The 19,595-nt window shown below is 39.9% G+C and overlaps 1 protein-coding gene across 1 annotated transcript in view; it reads right to left on the reverse strand.

Annotated features, from left to right (window-relative positions):
* CRISPLD2 (cysteine rich secretory protein LCCL domain containing 2) overlaps window positions 1-3,233 on the reverse strand; it is an 80,633-nt gene extending 77,400 nt beyond the window's left edge. Inside the window, exon 1 of the mRNA XM_051974915.1 lies at window positions 3,135-3,233. The gene's annotated coding sequence lies outside the window, so the exon portion shown is untranslated. The remainder of the gene's footprint in view (window positions 1-3,134) is intronic.
* Between the last annotated feature and the right edge of the window lie 16,362 nt (window positions 3,234-19,595).

The raw sequence follows: 19,595 nt of genomic DNA on the forward strand, positions 1-19,595 counted from the left end.
CTGAAACTGTGGTTTGTAGCAATCTAGGGAAGATAAATTTCTGACAGACTAACCCAAAAGGTCATCTCCCCAGAATATAAGGCACAGTCCTTTCAAAAGCAGAGTCTGTTCTGGGACTGACCAGGATTATACAGCCAGAACCACAAAGAAAGGCTTATGGGGGTAATGAGGGAGCAGGAAGAGATCCATTCTCTGTTCAAAGAAGCAGGACCCAGTGGGGGAACTTAATCACCTCTCTCAAGACATTAGGCTTTCTCTGGGACTGTCGTTATAAAGTTTCCAGTGTAAGAAAGGGAAGGAAAAGGAACAAAATCCCTCCCTCCCTGAATCCTGCCCCCCTCCCCACCCCAGAACAAGATGTGCTTAGTTTGAGGGTTTAATAGATGCTCTCAGATTCCTGTCACATGAAGTTATGAGCATCTATTCAGCTGAACAAACTGAAAAAAAAATACCCAGACTGTATTTTTCTTCCTTTAAAATCCATCAGCCTCAACTGAGTGATGCCATTCGAGCACATCTGGGATTGATCAGAAACCAATGAGTCTGCAGAAATGGTCTCCTAGGCCCCAAGCAGTCAGACACAGAGGCACCTCACATACAGAACAAATCACCGCTGGTGACAAAGTCAAGGTATTTTCCAGATCCGTGGAGGCCAGGACGGGTCACTATTGTGTGAAGGGTTTCCTTCCCAAACAAAAACTGTCAAATTTAGCACAACAGCCCAGGTGGCGATGCCCTACAGGAATGGTATTTTCTTATCTTGGAGAGATGGAATGAATGTGATCAGTTCTCTAAGCAAATTTACTATTCTGTTGCTCCACCCACTTCCAAGTGGACCAAGCAAACTCAACCCTCAGTTACTTCCTTTCAAAATCTCTCTAAACTCAGACCCTTCTGGCAGGGTTATAGGTTTTCCAGAGTGTGTGGCAGAACTTTATTCCTTACACTCATCCCTTTCCCCAAACCACTCCAGGCTTCACCCCCCCCTTCCCCCCATTCAGAGCAACAAATCTCCCCTGTGTGAAAGTCTTAAATTATAGGCTCCCTACAAAATTCTGCTTGGTTGGATGACAATCGTAGATCCTATAGAGAGAGCCTTTCATAGTCATCTAGGTTAAATTTCTTATTTTAAAAATTCTGGTTGGATCCCCAGCTATGCTTAATTATTATTTACAAGACTTTCAAGAATAGGGCGGCTCTTCTAAGATTTCACAAGTAATAAGTGGCAATAAGAACGCAGATATTCCAGCTCCAAAGCAATGCTCTTTCCCCAACACCCACACTGGCATGCCCCCTGTAGTTGGTGCTTTCAGAACTGTCCCCCAAATTGGATGAAGTTGAATGTGAGAGTAAAGGGAGAGAAAGAAGGCAGGAGGCATTAAGGGATGAGTGCACGACATTCAACTAAGCCAGAGGCAAAATTCCAGGTACCCTCAGAGTGAGCACCGTGTATAAACCCCCAGCAATGTCTCTTTTTGGCACGGGCACCCCTTTTGCTCACAGTGACCACTCTGGGCAAGGATCCACTTAACCCACCCATTTCACACAAAAGAACTAATGAAAACCCAAGAGAATGTACTCAGTGGAAGCCCTGAGTCTCATGGTGAGTAGTTAAGTTTGTACCAAAATATACATACTCTACATAGGAGTGGCCAAACATCATACAAGGTTTGAATTCAGCATTAGTTGAAAGTGAAGACTGTCATTTACACAAGTACACTCTGTTTTATGAAGGGGGGGGGGGGGAGGAGCAACAGCTTGTCCAGAATTCAAATTGATTTTAAATTAAGGTAACTTACCTTAAGTCCCACTGTTCTTGTAAAGCCAGACTCAGACCCATGTCCCCCAAGATACTTTCTAGGTACCAGTCCTTGGTGATCCCTGCTACCCCTGATGTCTTACAGTTATTGACTATACAATTCATCCTAGATTTAGCTTATATTACCTTATACCATAATAGATCTTTGCAAGTCCATTGTCTCTCTCCTCAGCTAGATGATCAGCCCATCAGGAGATTTCTTTGCCTTCCCAGTGGCTAACACCTAGAAGGTCTTCCCAAAATGATGATAGAAGCTGACAGAACAACAACTTCATTTGTTCATTCAAAATCTTTTGGACCTTGATACATGGGCAGATGTATCAGATGTGTCCAACCATCCTTGCACACACCTGAATGGACAGCGCTCCCTAACCGAACCATGTCACCATCGTCACTGCCACCTGATCACCTCCTACTACCACACGTGGTCTAGCACTAAGGGCACCAAGTGCAGGTTCAGATCCTGCCTTTGTAACTTATTCCTTAAGTTGTCTTTATTAAACTCTCTAAGTCACATTTTCTTCATCTGTAAAAAGAAGGTTTGGACCACATGATCTCTAATTCTACCATCTTATCTCTCTGTGCCTCAATGTCCCTTGCTATAAAATGAAAGGACTGGATTAAATGATAATATACTGAAAACAGACATGCTCTGGGAAGCCAGAGAGCTTGGATCTGAGTCCCGATCCTCATACTTAGTAGCTGTAGGGTTCTGGACTGATGATTTTTACCCTTCTGTATCTCAGTTTCTTTATTTGTAAAACAGAAGCAATCGAGATTTTACTACCTGTCTTCTAGAATTGTCAGGAGAGCAATCTCTAAATTTTACGTCGTTTCTTCCTGGCCCTAAAAATCATTTGACTAATTTCAATCTCATCTGTCTAATGGGGGGATAGGCAGTCAAGAAGCATTTAAGAACTACAGCCCAGACTCTGGACGATACTTTTTCTACCACTGCCTTTGGAAATGCTCTAAAAACTTGAACTAGAGTTATTATTGCTATGTGCCAGGGTGAAAACTTGAAGATAAAATGTGAGCAAAGATTTGGAGCTGGAAGAGGTCATCTAGTTTAAAGACGTGGAAACTGAGGCACAGGGATAAGCAGCAGAGCAAAATTTGAACCGGGGGGCGGTCTTCCAGGTCAGCATCCAGCCTTCCTCCAGCTGCTTCTCGTCCTGGGCTGCTTTTTAAGTTGTCTAAAAGCAAAGTTCTAAGGGTTTGATTAGAACAGGGGGGAATGAATGAGCGCTCAGTCCTCCACAAGCAAACGGAGGCTTCATGAAGGGTCGGAAGGGGACGGCAGGCGAGCACTCACCTCCCCGGAGCCTCTGACTCTCCGTGGGTCCTCGCAGAGAATCCCAGTGGGCTGCAGCCGAGCGGAGCCGGAGGATGCCCCGTAGGTCTCAGCAGCCAGCTGCCAGTGAGGAGCGGCCCCCGCCGCCTCCTGCCCTATATGCTCAGGTTCTAGGCCCCGCCTTCTCCCCGGAGGGCGGGCTCGGTTCCTCCGAGACCAGTGGGAGGGCAGGGCAAGGGGGGTTAGGGGGAGCGGGAGGATGAGGAGGCTCCCAGAAAGGTTCGCTCTCCTTACGGCTCCGCCCCTTAGCCGAGCTGGGGAGAGTGGGAAGAAGAGGGTGAGGGTTGTGGTGGGGGGGAAGGGGAAGAAGAGGGTTGAGAGATTAAAGAGATGAAAGGAGGGAGGAAATTAGGAGACTGGAAGTAAGGGAGGCAGGGTGGGGGTAAGGGTACGGGGATTGGGGAACTAAGGAAATAAGAAGCTCAGAGATGGAGGGCTCCCAGAGAGTTACTGGGACTCGGGAACTGGGAGCTTAAAAGGAAGGGGATGAGAGGAGTTAGGGGATGTGAGAGGATGGAGGGATGGGGGATGAAGGGGATCGCGAGACGTGCGGAGAATGGGGGGATTGAACGCCGTGGGGGCGAGGAGTTGAAGACTGAGGGAGAATGGAGGTGAGGGGTGGAAGACGGGCAGTACTTCTAGCCCTGCTTGGGGAAGTCTCTGCCCACCTCCAAGGGCGTCCGCTTGACACCCAGTCCGCCTTAACAAGGCGAGGATTCAGGGTATAGGGAGAGGCAAGGGAAGATCTTCCACCCCTACAGTCCTCCAGGCGGCTGGAAATGAGTCCCTTACTCCTCCAGAGGTGTGGAAACGTCTCCGTCCGAATTCCCGGAGGAGAGGAGGTCCGCAGGCCTTGCGATTGGGCGGTTTTGTCCCCCTCAGCAATTCCCTTCTCTCCCCTCCCCAGCTTTACGCTCCCCAACTTGTCTCTTCCTCACACCAGTTACCCCTCCGCCCCGCACTCTGGACAGCCTCCCCTCCCCCATTCTCTCCAACTTTTCTATACATACATTATCAGCAGGTTTCCTTTTCCCTTCCTCCCTAAATTTCTCCTTCAGCCTCAACAGCTTAATGTCTGTTTAAGTCTCTAGTGTTCTGTCCCTCACTCACACTAGCTTTCTCCTCATCAACTTTCCCCCCTTTCACATTTCGACCCCCTTCTTCATACCTCTTCTTGCAGTTTTACTGGGCTGGAAAAGCACCAGAATCCTGCCCACAGGGTCCCCAGACAGAGCCCAAAGTATGCTTAGAGCACCCCTAATGTTGTACATTGGGGAACTGTAACAGAACTAATGTGCCCTCAACTCAGTTGAGGGAGAAGAAGAAAAGTTGGGGCCAAAGAAAAGCTCACCTGGGAAGCAGCCACCTTGAAATTCACATTCTAGGAGCTTTCTCCTTTATCTATTATTGTTAACTGGGTTCCTAGCTAAATTATTTCTACAATGTTCTACTGGAGTTTCCAGGTCCTCTAAATTTAGATAAAGTCTTCTCACCTCCACCCTAGTTATGGCATTGGCACATAGCACTAATTAACAAACGTTTATTGATCAAGAAAAACAATGTATTCCAGAGGAGAGAGCACTGGATCTGGAAAAAGGAAGGGGATGAGAGGAATTAGGGGGTATGAGAGGATGGAGGGACTAGCTAGACTTGAATCCTAGCTTTGCCTCTTCTTAGTTGTGTGAACTTGAGGAAATCACTTACCCTCATGAAATCAGTTTCCATCTTTATAAAGTGAGGGTCAGAAGGGTCAGAAAATTGGAGAAGATGACCTTTCTTTGAATCCTATAAATTATCAGACATTTGTTTGGTTATACCCATTGGGTCCCATATAAGGTATTCATGAATTTTCTTCCTCTGGATGTTTGTTACTTTTCCAAAGTCTTCACCAGTCTTTTCAGCCCCTCCATCTCACTAAGACACCAGACTAAAGAGGAATCCCCAGGATTCTATCAAAAATCCTCTGATAGAAACTATCAGGACCTTGACAGCTCACAAGATGGTAGGGAAGTTGAGTGGGAAAGATGGGAAGAGGTTAGAGGTGAAGATGAGAAAAAGGAAAATTCATGAGGAGAATTTCAGGAATGGATTGCCAAAGACTGCCAAGAGTTCTAGTTCAGAGGGATCTGACAAAGAAAAAAAAAAGAGTGATGTCAAAATGACATCAGGAAAGTTTCCCAGCAATCGTTTCATTCGTCAGCAATGCTACAGCTTGACAGTCTGCCCCGTCAGGCAGGGAATAGTCCTCTCCTCGATGATAGGCAGCCAGCGAGCCTGGCACAGGGAGATCGCTGCTTTGTATAAACCATGACCACATCTGCCCCTGTTCCCACAGTGGTTCAAGCTTCTAGACACAGTCCCCTAATAGAAGCAATGAGTCCCAGGATAAAAAAAAAAGACAGATGATAGCTGATTAGTGTGTTTCTGTCTCTCTTTCTCCCACTATCTCCATTCTTCTCTGTCTCTGTATCTGTCTCTGCCTTTTTTTCTTTCTATTGATAAAATCTTTTCCTCAAAATACCACTGCCTTTCAGCTTTCTCCAGCTCTAGAGAATTGCCATCTCTCTCCCTCCTTCTCTCTCTCTCTCTCTCTCTCTCTCTCTCTCTCTCTCTCTCTCTTTCTCTCTCTCTCTCCCCTCTGTGTCTTTTTGTCTGTCTCTCTCTCTCCTCTCTCTCTCTTCTCTATTTCTTCTTGTTCTTCTTTCTCTCTGTGTCTCTCCTCTCTCTTTCTCTGTTTCTCTTCTCTGTCTGTCTCTTTGTATGTCTCTCTCTGTCTCTCCTCTCTGTTTCTTCTCTCTCTCTCTCTCACTCTTTCTCTCTTCTCTCTCTGTCTCTCCTCTCTTCTTTCTTTCTTTCTTTTCTTCTTCTTCTTCTTCTTCTTCTTCTTCTTCTTCTTCTTCTTCTTCTTCTTCTTCTTCTTCTTCTCTTCTTCTTCTTCTTCTTCTTCTTCTTCTTCTTCTTCTTCTTCTTTGTTTTCTTCTCTCTGTCTCTCCTCTCTCTGTGTGTCTCTCTCTGTACTCTCTCTCTTTCTGTCTGTCTCTCTATCTCTCTATTCTTCCCCTCTTTCTCTCTCTGTTTCTGTCTCCATTTGTCTTTCTATTTCTGTCTGTTTTCTACCTCCCACAACTCTATCCCTTTCCCTCCCTTCTTCTCTTGGTTGTTTCTATGAATTCTCAGAAATTTGAGTAACAGTTTTCAAGTTGAATGGACTAAGGAATAGTGAGTGACTTGATAGATATCCTCCAAAATAAACCCAGTAGTTACAGAGGATACTTCCAAAAGATGGGAGCACTTGTCTAAAACATTTATTTCACTTACACCAAAAAAAGGAGAGGGATGAGAGAAAGAGAAGGGATGGAATTTTCTACATTACTTTCTTAAGTCTAGATGGGATGGAGGGAGATCTATTTGTTTTTAAGTAACAAAGGGTTCATTTGTTACCAAGTCTAAAACCATGGTTCATTGTTCCATTTGCACCAGAGCCATCTGGAAACTCCCCCAACCCCATTCAGTTATTAGATTTTTATATGTTCTATAACTATTTCTGGGACCCCATTGTTACACTATTCCCAAATCTGGCCATCAGAAGCTCTTTCTAATTGTTTGGTGGGGTTTTTTTTTTGCCTAAAGGCTGAGAATTTAAATGTAGCCACCAAGTTAACATTTTCTAGAATTATTTTTGATCAGTAAAATCAATAGAAAGTCCTCCTTTCTTCCTCTAAAATCAATAATGGCTGTATGATCCTGGCTCTTTAAGATGATTCTGGTAAAAGTAGTCTAAAGAAATAGTTCAAAATCTATTATTTTCTTCCCTTGTATGTTTTCTACTTTCTTCACTGCCCTTATCTTTCTTTTGTGTCTCTCCTCTCCTCCTTTTCTTTCTCCAGCCCACTTTTTTTCTTTACTAATCAATCAGCCAGGGTATATTTTTACTATTACATTCTCAGAAGATCAGTGATGAATGTAAGAATGTGCTAGAGTGAGCTAAAACTAAGAGTGGATTGTTAAATTTTCAGTGTGAGCATTTACATCTCAGAAACTGACAAGCTACAAATTAGGACTTAATATATTGTTTCCTTGATTGTCTAGACTTAAGAAAGTAATGTATAAAATCTTAATAATGCAAGTTAAATGTAAAAGTACACATTGATCTCATCTTTTTTTTTTTTAAGAACTAATAGTTAAACATTTACAAGCACAACCTTGGAATTACCTAAGAATAACAAATTCTAATTCAAGTCCACTGGATGCTGATGTGATAGGAGATTGTCCAATAGGAACTCAATTTTTCAAAAATGCTCAATAGATTCCGCTGCATGTCTATGGAAAGTTGCTTTGGGAAATATATGACTGCAAGCGCCTATAATTTTGGATATTGGAAAAGCTGATGTTCTTAAGTTCAGAAACTCTGAGCTTCAGAGAGAAAGACTAATTGGGTGTTTATATACTCCCAATTGACATTATTAGTAAATTGAGCCCTGGAAGTTAGGAGGTACCAGTTTGCTTAATTATGCCTAGTATCATGTCTGGCACCTAATAGGCACTTAATAAATATTGAGTGAAGAAAAAAATTGAAGGAATTAGAGTAAGAAACAAAATTATCACTCTTTGCAGATGTTATGATAGTATACTTGGAGAATCCTAGAGAATCAACTGAAAAACCACCAGAAACAAATGTTGAATGACATATTGACCAAGAAGGGATGAACCAGCTCAGATGAAACAGAGCAGGTCAAAATTCCTGTACCTCTAAGCATGGGATCAAGCCATGAGTAGCCCCTACATTTCTAACCCAAGTGAGATGGAGAGATCCAGGTTTAAGGGGAAAAAAAACCATGATGATCCTCAATGGAGAAGGCTACTCACTGCTTCTGAGTATGTGCAGGTATCCATATTCTATAAATGTGTCTTGTTAATGTGATGTAGTGAGGAAAAGCTTCTAATTGCTTGCTGAGCCAGAACTAAGTCCAATAGAAAACTTTAATCACCCTGGTACATTTCAAATGGAGTTGAAGAAATGATGTAAAACCTCTGGAGATGTCCCTTCCCTCACCTGGTTGTTAAATAGTCAAAAATATACATTTTTGGGTTTCTTCACCCTCTGTGGTGTTTATTCTTTCTTAGTCATAATGAATGAATGTCAAAGATGGAACAGTCTAGGCTATGACCTTTAGGGCTCCAAAAATTTGGAAGAGTCACAAAAGGTCCAGTGTAAAAACCTGTAGTAGATCCTACTATAGCTACAACAGCCGAGTCCAGTGAACCAGCACACTTGGAAGTACAACTGACTTATCAATCTAATGGTGAATCAGCCCAGCAACCAAGACACCATGTTCTGAAAGCAAAGGATCAATTGGTCCATTGGCTATGTCAAACCCAAAAATGAACTTGGTGAGAGGAATACTTCAAAGCTATCATTTTAAGTTGGAGTCCACTCTCCCTGAAGGTCAAGGTGATAGAGGAGGGTGGACTCTGGTTCAGAGAGGAAAATTTAAGCCACCATTTTAAATTTGACATATTGACTCCCCAAGGTACCATTATCAATTGTCTTAAGCTTTATCTTGCCATTGGACTTCAATAACTCTGGAAGAGAGAGGGAGGATGACAGTTTTGCACAGTCCTGCCTCACTTAAAGCCAATTAATCGGCAGGACACCACCCTCATGATGTCCTCTTAGGGAACAAAGGAGAAACAACAACAATTCTCCCCAAAGATCTAATTATACAGGGAGAATCACCCCAGTTCAGGATATTTTTGTAATTTGATTTTTAATCACATCTTTTTAGTAAACATCCCTTTGAAAAGGCTAATTGGTATTAAGTGATTATCAATGATATTAAGGAAATATCAGCTGATCAGTATACAAATCAGTGAAGATGTTAACTGGTCAAATGATATTTGGGAATAATATGACTCATAAATTGAAAATCTAACTCAGTTTCAATTGATCAATGATGGACAGAAGCAGCTACACCCAAAGAAAAAACATTGGGAAATGAATGTAAACTATTTGCATTTTTGTTTTTCTTCCCAGGTTATTTTTTAACTTCTAAATCCAATTCTTCCTGTGCAACAAGGTTCTGCACACATACATTGTATCTAGGATATACTATAACATATTTAACATATATAGGACTGCTTGCCATCTGGGGGAGGGGAGGAGGGAGAAGGAGAAAAGTCAGAACAGAAGTGAGTGCAAGGGATAATGTTGTTAAAAAAAATTACCCAGGTATGGGTTCTGTCAATAAAAAGTTATAATTATTTAAAAATAAATAAATATGACTCATAAATTATAAAAATAGAAAGACATTCCCAACCATCAGACTTACACAAAGGGAAGGGAGTCAGCCTTCCTTTGGAAGTCCAGTTTAGGATTGGTAGAGTAAATTCCAGAATTTATAGGGCTTGATTATGGAGAGTCTTAGAAATGAAGTTGTATTTAATATAGTAGGGCATCGGGATTCATCAAAGGCTTTCAAGAGGCATCTCTTTGGCAATTTTGTCAAGATTGTTTTTTTCAAGTTCTTTCAATCCCCTGCTAACACCTTTCCCACTTGCATGTGGACATATCCCTATCCCAGCTCCTCCATTCAACTACTAGTACTGGTTTTAACCTAATCCATTCTTTGTCATGGCAAATGTGGAAGGAAAAGAATAAAGAGGAAGTAGGAAACTGTAGCAAAGAAGAGCTGGATTGGAATCCTCCCTCAAACACTCATCCTGCTTCATATACCCTTCGGCAAATTAATTATTATCTCTGAATCTCTAAAATAGCAACCATAATACCTATAGATCTACTCAAATGAGATAATTCATAAGGCCCTTTGAATAACAGATATGAGTTATCATTATTATCATGTGGAAAGTCTGCTTCTAGGAAGGAGAAGTCTGCTGATTTTCTTAAGCATCAGTCTTGAGAAATAGAATAAGGAATAGTGTTTGCTGCTAAGGCAGAGATTCTGAAGCTGAAATTAAATCATGGAGAGACTGAGGTAAAGGAAAAAGCTTGTATGGTCACGATGAAGCACAAAGTGGAAAAAGGACCTAGCATGGCCAGCTGGGGAATAATGGCTCGAGCTTCTCAGCTCACTACCATCCCTGCCCATACCAAAATACCAGTTAATTTCAGGCAAAAGTACAGTTTGGATCTCTCATCTCTCTCATCCTTTATCTGATTAAAAATAAAATCAGTGCAACATTCATGATAGGCTTTAGGTCTGGCATGCATCTGTCTACACACTACTGAGTTTCTTAAATATCCTGAGGTGTTTTTTTTTTTTTAAGAGACTCTTGGATTTGACCAAAAAGTTAAGGGGGAAAAAAGCAAAACGCAATGAAAACTGAGAAATATCCAGTTTTCAGTAGTATTTGTCACACCCATTCAATAATTACACAATTTCTCTGAGTTTCAATTCCACACCAAAGCTACTGGGCTGTTGATTGATCTGTTTCCAGTCTCTCATCTCTCCAATCCATTATCCACACCAAATGGAAATACAGTTCTGACTAATATCACTCCCTAACTCAAGCCATTTCATGGCTCCCTACTACTCCTTGGATGAGAAATAAAATCTTTAAATTGACTTTAATAGTTCCTGCTCTCCGATATGGCTTCCACCTAATTTTTCAGTCTTTGTTCCCTTCATTCCTTTTCATATGTCTTCCATTGCAGTGAAGGAGTGGCCTGCTAGTGGTTCCCTATATTTTATATTCCAGCTCTTACTTCTGTGTCTTTTATATAACTCCCACAACTGCAATGTGTCACCTTTTCAATGAGACCTCATCAACTCCCTCCCTGCCTTCAAAACTCAGTTCAGGTGCCTCTTCCGACAGGAGATCTTTCTTGATTCCTTCCTTCTTCCAATTGTTAATACTGTCTGCTTTTAAAAAATTATTTTGCATATAATTTGCATTTATTTACACATATTGCTATATATATACATATATATACACACATATGTATGTATGTATGTGTATTCACAAATATAGATAAATAGAGTGCAGTAGAGATAGTACCATCCCTGAAATCAGAAAGATTCATCTTTTGGGGTTCAAATCTGGTTTCAGAAACTTAACTAATTACATGACCTTGGCCAAGTCACTTAACCATGTTTCCTCATTTGTAAAATGAGCTTGAAAAGGAAATGGCAAACCTTTCCAGAATCTTTGCCAAGAAAGAGATGGAGAGATAAAGGAAGAGAGGGGAAAGGGGACAGAAAGGAGAAAAACAGGGAAGAGAAGGAGGGAGAGAGAAAGTGAGGCTGACAACTTTGCATAGTCCTGCCTCATTTAAATCCAGTTCATGTACAAATCATGAGGGGGAAGAGAGAGAAAGAGACAGACAGAGACAAAAAACAGAGAGACAGACACAGAGAGAGATAGAAATAGAGATACAGAGATAGAAACAGAGACACAGACAGAGACAGACAGATAGAGGCAAAGAGAGAGAGACAGAGGGATATGGAGGAAGGGAAGGAGGGAGAGGAAGAAAGAGAAGGAGGCAGGAGGGAGAAAAGAGGGGAGGAAGGGAGAGAGACAGAAACAGAAACAGAGAGATGGAGAAGAGAGTTTCCTCAAAATATAATATCTCTTTGATATATACTCCTTGAAGTCAGTGACTATTTGATTTCTGTCTTGGAATCCCTAGAATCTTGAACAGTCCCTTTTATTTAGAAGACACTTGATAAATTTTTGTTGAATTAAATTAAATTGATTAGTGAAGTAAGAACTATCCTGTCATGAAAATTATTTTGTCCAGGAAAGTAATAGGAAAGAGAGGAAACAAGAGAAATGGGGATGAGAATTTCACTAAGTAGATATACAAAAAGTATTATTCCTTAAGGAAATTAAGTGGCCCAGAGGATAGAACACTGGTCCTGGAGTCAGGAAAATCTGACTTCAGACACTTATTAGCTGTGTGATCCTGGGCAAATCACTTAACCCTGTTTGCCTCAGTTTCCTCATTTGTAAATTATCTGGAGAAGGACATTGCAAACCGCTCCAGTATCTCTGCCAAGAAACAAAGAGCTGCACAAAACTGAACAACAACAAAATTATTCCTTAGCAATCCATAGTACGGCTGACCTTAAAAACATGAAACAAGTGATTGGAAAGGAATATTCAATGAAATCTTCCTGTTCACACAACACACATAGATTTGCAAGGTACTGAAAAGCTTAGATAATGGGGATAAAATGCAGAAGATCTGGCCAGACTAGGAGAGTGGGCAAAGAAGTGGCAGAGCAGTTTCAATTTCATGGTGAGGTATAGTAGGGATTCAGAATCCAATGTTGCTACCAGAGCTCATGCTCCCATCAGTGGTTCCTTTCCCTGCTTTTTGTAATCTGCTGAGAGTTGGTACATAATTTATGAATTACCAATCAATCATCTGAAGAATACAATATATAATTAGCTAATAGATAATGAAACTCAGGAGAGGAGCTCTACAAGGTCTATAATAAAAGTTTTTCTTTTCAAGAAACTAATTTTTTAAAAAATTACGATCATATCCATGTAAGCTTTTCCTAATGACTTCAGCTGCCCTTGCTACTCACCAGATGGCACTCCAGCTACACATGAGCTACTTATTCCCTATCACAAAGGTTTACTTTCTCCCAAGCCACTGACTCAAGCCATCCCCCCATCCCCAGTTCTAGATAAATCTAGGAATCTGACCTGGAATATTCTCAACAATTATTAAACAGGGAAAGTGAAATCCTTATTTCTAGAATAAGCCCCCAATTCCCACATTTCAACATTGTTGAATTTCAACAATTCCCACATTGTTCGTGTTAATTCATAGAATTAAAATGGTATATTTGTGTATATATATTTTTCTTAATGGGCATCTTAAAATTTAAATTTGATGATATTACAAACACAAACACACCACACACAGAAAACAGCAGGAGCCGTCTATTAGCTCTAGGGTCAAATGTGAAATATTGTTTGGTTTTTAATTCCTTTCCTGGCTTCTTGCTACTTTTCCAGTTTTCCAGATCTTTACTCTAATCCTCCTTCTCTATAATTTAGTGACGCTGACCTCCTTAAATAAACACTCCATCTCCTGTTTCTGGCTCTTCCCATGCTTGGAATGCCCTTCCTTCTTTCTGCAAACTAGCTTCCTTGCTTTTCTTTAAGACTCAGCTTTTACTTATGTGAACTGATGCTAAGGGAAATGAGCAGAATCAGGAGATCATTATATACTTCAACAACAATACTATATGAGGATGTATTCTGATGGATGTGGCTTTTTCCAACAATGAGATGATTGAGACATGATTTTGTGACGAAGAGAGCCATCTGTACCCAGAGAGAAAACGGAGGGTGGATCACAACATAGCATTCTCACTCTTTTTTTTTGTTTGTTTGTTTGCTTACATTTTATTTTCTTTATCATTTGTTTCCTTTTTGATCTGACTTTTCTTGTACAGCAAAATAATTTTTTAAAATTTTATATATATATTTATTGTCAAACTATTTATAGCAAACTTGGCCCTCTAGGTTTTTTAAAAATTATTATTATAGCTTTTTATTTACAAGATATATGCATGGAATCTGGAATTATGCCCAAAAAGTTATCAAACTGTGCATATCCTTTGATCCAGCAGTGTTTCTACTGGGCTTATACCCCAAAGAGATACTAAAGAAGGGAAAGGGACCTGTATGTGTCAAAATGTTTGTGGCAGATCTGTTTGTAGTGGCTAGAAGCTGGAAAATGAATGGATGCCCATAATTGGAGAATGGTTGAGTAAATTGTGGTATATGAATGTTATGGAATATTATTGTTCTGTAAGAAATGACCAGCAGGATGAATACAGAGAGGACTGGCGAGACTTACATGAACTGATGCTGAGTGAAATGAGCAGAACCAGGAGATCATTATATACCTCAACAACGATACTGTATGAGGATGTATTCTGATGGAAGTGGATTTCTTCGACAAAGAGAAGATCTAACTCAGTTCCAATTGATCAATGATGGACAGAAGCAGCTACACCCAGAGAAGGAACACTGGGAAATGAATGTAAACTATTTGCATTTTTGTTTTTCTTCCCAGGTTATTTTTACCTTCTGAATCCAATTCTCCCTGTGCAACAAAAGAACTGTTTGGTTCTGCACACATATATTGTATCTAGGATATACTGCAACATATCTAACCTATATAGTACTGCTTGCCATCTGGGGGAGGGGGGGAGAGAAGGAGGGGAAAAATCGGAACAGAAGCAAGTGCAAGGGATAATGTTGTAAAAAATTACTCTGGCATGGGTTCTGTCAATAAAAAGTTATTATAAAATTAAAAAAAAAGATATATGCATGGGTAATTTTTCAGCATTGACAAGTGCAAAACCTTTTGTTCCAATTTTCCCCTCCTTTCCCCCATCCCCTCCCCCAGATGGCAGGTAGACCAATACATGTTATATATGTTAAAGTATATGTTAAATGCAATATATGTATACATGTCCATACAGTTATTGTAGAAAAATAATTGTATAAATAATAGGTATGCATATATTGGATTTAACATATATTTTACCATGTTTAACATATATCGAATTACTTGCCATCTAGGGGAGAGGGTGAGGGCAAGTGGGGAAAATTAGAACATAAGGTTTTTCAAGGACTAATTTTGAAAAATTACCCATGAATATGTTTTGGAAATAAAAAGGTTTAATAAAAAACAAAAGTTAAAAAAGACAATTCTTTTACAAGATGCCTCTCCTGTTCTCCCACCCAAATGTCAGTAGTCTTTTACCTATGAGATTATCTTCCATTTATACTTGTATATAATTTATGTGTACATTTTTTTCTGTATTTATATTGTCCCAGCAAATTGTGAGCTTTCTTAGGACAGAATCTCTGATCTTTGCCCTTCTTTCTATCTCCAGCACTTAGCACAAGTGGAAGCACTTAATATCTCCTTGTTGGCTGGTTAAGGCAAATAATGGCAGCCATAATGAATCAAAATAAAATTGGAAAGAGCTTTTAAAAAAAAGCATATGGCAGAAGTCACAATAACCGTATTAACCTCTTTCCCATACCTTCCCCCCAAACATACCACCTTCCAGATGGCAGAAGGAAGGAAAGACAAAGAAAGGATTTGGCACATTTAGAACCTGCTGAAATTTTCTCAGCAGCTGTACTGAGGAAACAAGGGTTAGAGTTTTTGCAGATTTTTGGGACGTGACAAGATTTGCCTTAGCAAGTGTCCTGAAAGAACAGGGTGGGATTGCTTGTGGGATGGGCTGGCACACATCCGGCGGCTGGTCTCACCACAGCTAAGGTTCTTCAGTCTTATCTGGTTCCCTCCTGCCTGTTCTCATCTCCTTCGGTTCTGTGCAGGTCTGCCTCACTCCAGTGCAGTTCATGCACAAGTCAAGACATCTCCCTTGTGATGTCATTGGTTTTTTTTTTTTTTTTTGAAAAGAAAGGACCACCATCAACAACCACAAAAACAATTCTATCGTTTTCTAGGTCTTCACCGGGATTTTCAGAGGGCTCTCCAGGTGTCATATCCATTCTTGTTTCAGTATGTCGGGCCATTGCAATATTTCCAGCCCCTGGAAGGGAAAACCCCAAACCCAAAATGGGTCTTTCCTGCTCCAGGATCATAGAATTCATAAGTTAGAGTGTTTTCAAGATAAAAGGAAATAGAAACCCAAGAACTCTGGGAAAAGTCAGCCTGTACACAGTCCTTGTCTCCCCATGGCCTCACTGATTCACTATCCTAGTCACGATTGAGAGTCATTTGTTACACAAATATAAGGCATTCAGGAGAAATTGACCCCTACTATATTTATCATATAAGGGATTGAAGCTATCAGTTAAAAGGCAAGAAAGACTTGCAGTTCATGATGATTTCTTGGAGACATTCATCAATTGAGTTGTTGGACCACATCAGAAAGCATGTTGACCACAAAAGATCACGCAACCGTTGGACAAAACCATGGTGGTCCTGCACTGGGAATTCTGTGTGCAAATGTAGCTGCAGACAAGAAAGAGAAAAACCAGAGATTCAAAGAAGGGAATTTCTAAAATAATGGAGGGGATTAGCTAGTCCATTGTGTGTGAACCATTTGGGATAAAAACAAAGATGTTGAGAGAAATTCTTGAATTCTATAAAATTATGAAGGAAAGAAAGGGAATAACAAAGCCCAGATGAGCAGAACAAGAGTTTTTCACTGTTTTTCTTCAAATATGGTTCCATAAATATATCTCTCAGCCAGAAACAGAGCATTGGACTGGCTGGCCTGGAGTACTGAATCAACATAGCAATTTTTATATTCTTGAATTCTCTTTTGTAAAGGGAAACTTTTTTCAGACAAAGCACTGAAATATAAGAATTCTACATTGTCTCAACTAGAAAACTCCTTTATTTAGAGGGGTAACTAGGCAATTGGGGTTAAGTGATTTGTTGGAGGTCACAGCCAGGAAATGTTAAGTATCTAAGAGCAAATATGAACTCAGGTCCTCCTGACTTCAGGAAAAGTTCTCTACCCACTGCCTCATTCAACTGCCCCCTGGAAGCTCCTTTAAAACAGGAAATGTGCCCTATTATTCCTACAGCCTTTACAGGGTTGTACCTTACAACTAACAGGCACACACTAATAAAAAAAAATGGAGCAGTTGTTTTTTGTATGGATTTCTACACAACTGTGTAAGAAAAAAAACAATTTTTAATGTTTTCCTTCTTTTGTGTGAGAGGAAAATCCATTAGTCAAAAAGAACTTGGAAGTGTAATTTGCTTTGTTTCTTAACCTTGCCACAGGACCTTACTGTACCTTAATAAAGTTTCATGCTATACAGATTAATCTTTCAAACTGTAAAATTGATTTTCAAGGTGAACATGTTATTTTCAATTCTTTCAAGTCTGAAGAAAAGAATAAAAAGTAAAGCTAAATTATAAATGCCTAAACTCACAGAGCTGGGACTAGCTCCTCCAGGGGTCCTCAAACTATGGCCGCGGGCCAGATGCAGCAGCTGAGGATGTTTATCCCCCTCACCCAGGGCTATGAAGTTTCTTTATTTAAAGGCCCATTAAAAAAAAAGTTTTTGTTTTTACTATAGTCCGGCCCTCCAACAGTCTGAGGGACAGTGAACTGGCCCCCTACTTAAAAAGTTTGAGGACCTCTGCTAGAGTGTTCTGATTTTCAGACCAGCATAAAGACTTCCACTTTAACATATGATATAATTCATTAAAATGGTTGTCATAATTACAACAGCTAAGAGCTACAACATAGCTCTTCAAGATGGGCAAAGTGCCTTATATGTGTTCTCTCATTTGAGTCTTACAACAACCTGGCTGAATAAGGATTAATAGTATTTCCACTTTTACAGATGAGGAAACTGAGTCTTAGATGTTAAATTATTTGATCAAATTCACACAGCTACTAAGTTTTAGGATCAATATTTGAACCTCTGGGCTCCCAGTGAGTACTCTAGAGGTTAACGACTTTGCACAATACTGCCTCACTAAAATCTAACTTACTTGCAATTCAAAATACAACCCTTCTGATGTCCTTGGTCTTCTTTGAGAATGAAGGTGAACAATAACAAATACATTGCTAAGGCCTTCACATTTTTTTAAGTAAAAGATGCAAATGTATCCATGAAAAAGGATTTCCGTCCCTCTTCTTATTTCACTTTAAATTTGACCTTTTACACACAATTATTTTTGGACTGCTGTCGACAGAAGAGCAAAAGTTTGGGTGGATTTTTTTAAGCCTCATTATTACAAAGGAAAAGAAACTTACGTCACAATTTTAATAGGGTACTCCTCGCCTTGTACTATTTTATGAAGTTTTTAAATGATTCATTCAGGAAACTCCAGACTAGGCTATAGTCATTTTGCAAAAGAGGTCATGGCCCCGCTTCAACCAGAAATCTACTGCTCAGGTCTGACAATAATGGTCAGCCTTTGTGGGAAGTCCATAATTTAAAAAAAAAACATAATTTGAAGGCTAATTGCCTTAAGCAAACATTACTGAGTGATTTGCTTTCTTCAAGTTTTTGAGGATAGTCAGATTGTTTTCCTCACAAACCTGTGACTTGGGTTTCCAAAAGCAAAAGCAAAGAAATTTTTACCCAAAATCAAACCTTCCCATAACTCTGGGTAAGGATCACAGTCATGGAAAATTCAACCACTCATTGTTCTCTATTGCCTCTATTTAGTTGGAATTTTCTGCTTTCAATATTAAAGTCATTGCTTTTTTTTTTTTACCCCTAAAATCCTAAAATTTTAATATTAATAGCTAGCATTTATACAGCACTAACTATCTTCCAGGTACTGTCCAAAGTGCTTTATAATTATTATTTCAATTGATCCTAAATATAACCCTGGGATATATGTGATTTTTATTATCCCAATCTTACAGATGAGGAAACTGAGGCAGAGAGAGGTTAAGTAGCTTGCCTAGGGTCACACACAGAGAGTAAATATTTGAATAGCTCAGACCTTCTTGAGCCCAGACTCAGTGTCATTTCCACTGCACCACCCAACTGCCCATATTTTAAAGCTAAAACACTGAATTTTAAGGATCTTCTTATTAAACTTTTCAAACACAGCTACCAAAGTCGTTTTCCTATAGCCCAGATCTGATTATGCAAATTCATCTGCCTAAAATCAGAACAGTATTTTTTTTTTTTTTTAGCAGGCTTAGGATTTCACCAGTATAGGATACTCTGGGTGAAGAACTCCTTGGCCCCTGCTCTGGGACTTACTCAGGCCACTGAGAGCTTCACTGATTTCTCCAATGTCATACAGCCAGTAGGTGTCAAAGGTAGGATGTGAGATTTGTTGTCTATGCCATGTTTCCTTTTCATAATAATAGCTTTTCACATGATTCATTCCATGTTATCTTCAAAATAATCTTGAGAGATAAAAATCTTCCATGATCATTCTGGGGGTAAAATATAGGTTCCCCCAGCCTGGCACTGAAGTACATTCATAAGTTGACTCTAGCCTATAATTCTATTCTATGAAATTAGAAGTCTATGAATTCAAATCTATAAAGTCCTAAGCCCGTGAATTCAAAGATTATGAAGTCAGAAACCTGTGAATTCAAAGTCTAGGAAGTCAGAAGCCTGTGAATTCAAATCTATGAAGTCAGAAGCCCATGAATTCAGACTATGAAGTCAGAAGCTTGTGTAATTAAAAGCCTATGAATACAAATTCCACGAATTTCTTATTATTCACCTCTATATTTGTCCTCCCTCCTCTCCTCTTCCTCTCCCAATCCACATTCTCAATCCACATTCTCCTTCCAGACTCAGCTCAGATAGACATAGAAATTTGTATATTGTCTCCTCCATTAAACTGAGAGCTTTCTAAGAGGGCTAATTGTCTAACTTCCTTTATCACTCTGTGCTTAATAAACGTTTTGGACAAAATGACTGATCCATTCCCTCCCCACTCCTCAGTTG

This window comes from Antechinus flavipes, chromosome 2 (genome assembly GCF_016432865.1).
Source record: "Antechinus flavipes isolate AdamAnt ecotype Samford, QLD, Australia chromosome 2, AdamAnt_v2, whole genome shotgun sequence".
NCBI lineage: Eukaryota > Metazoa > Chordata > Mammalia > Dasyuromorphia > Dasyuridae > Antechinus > Antechinus flavipes.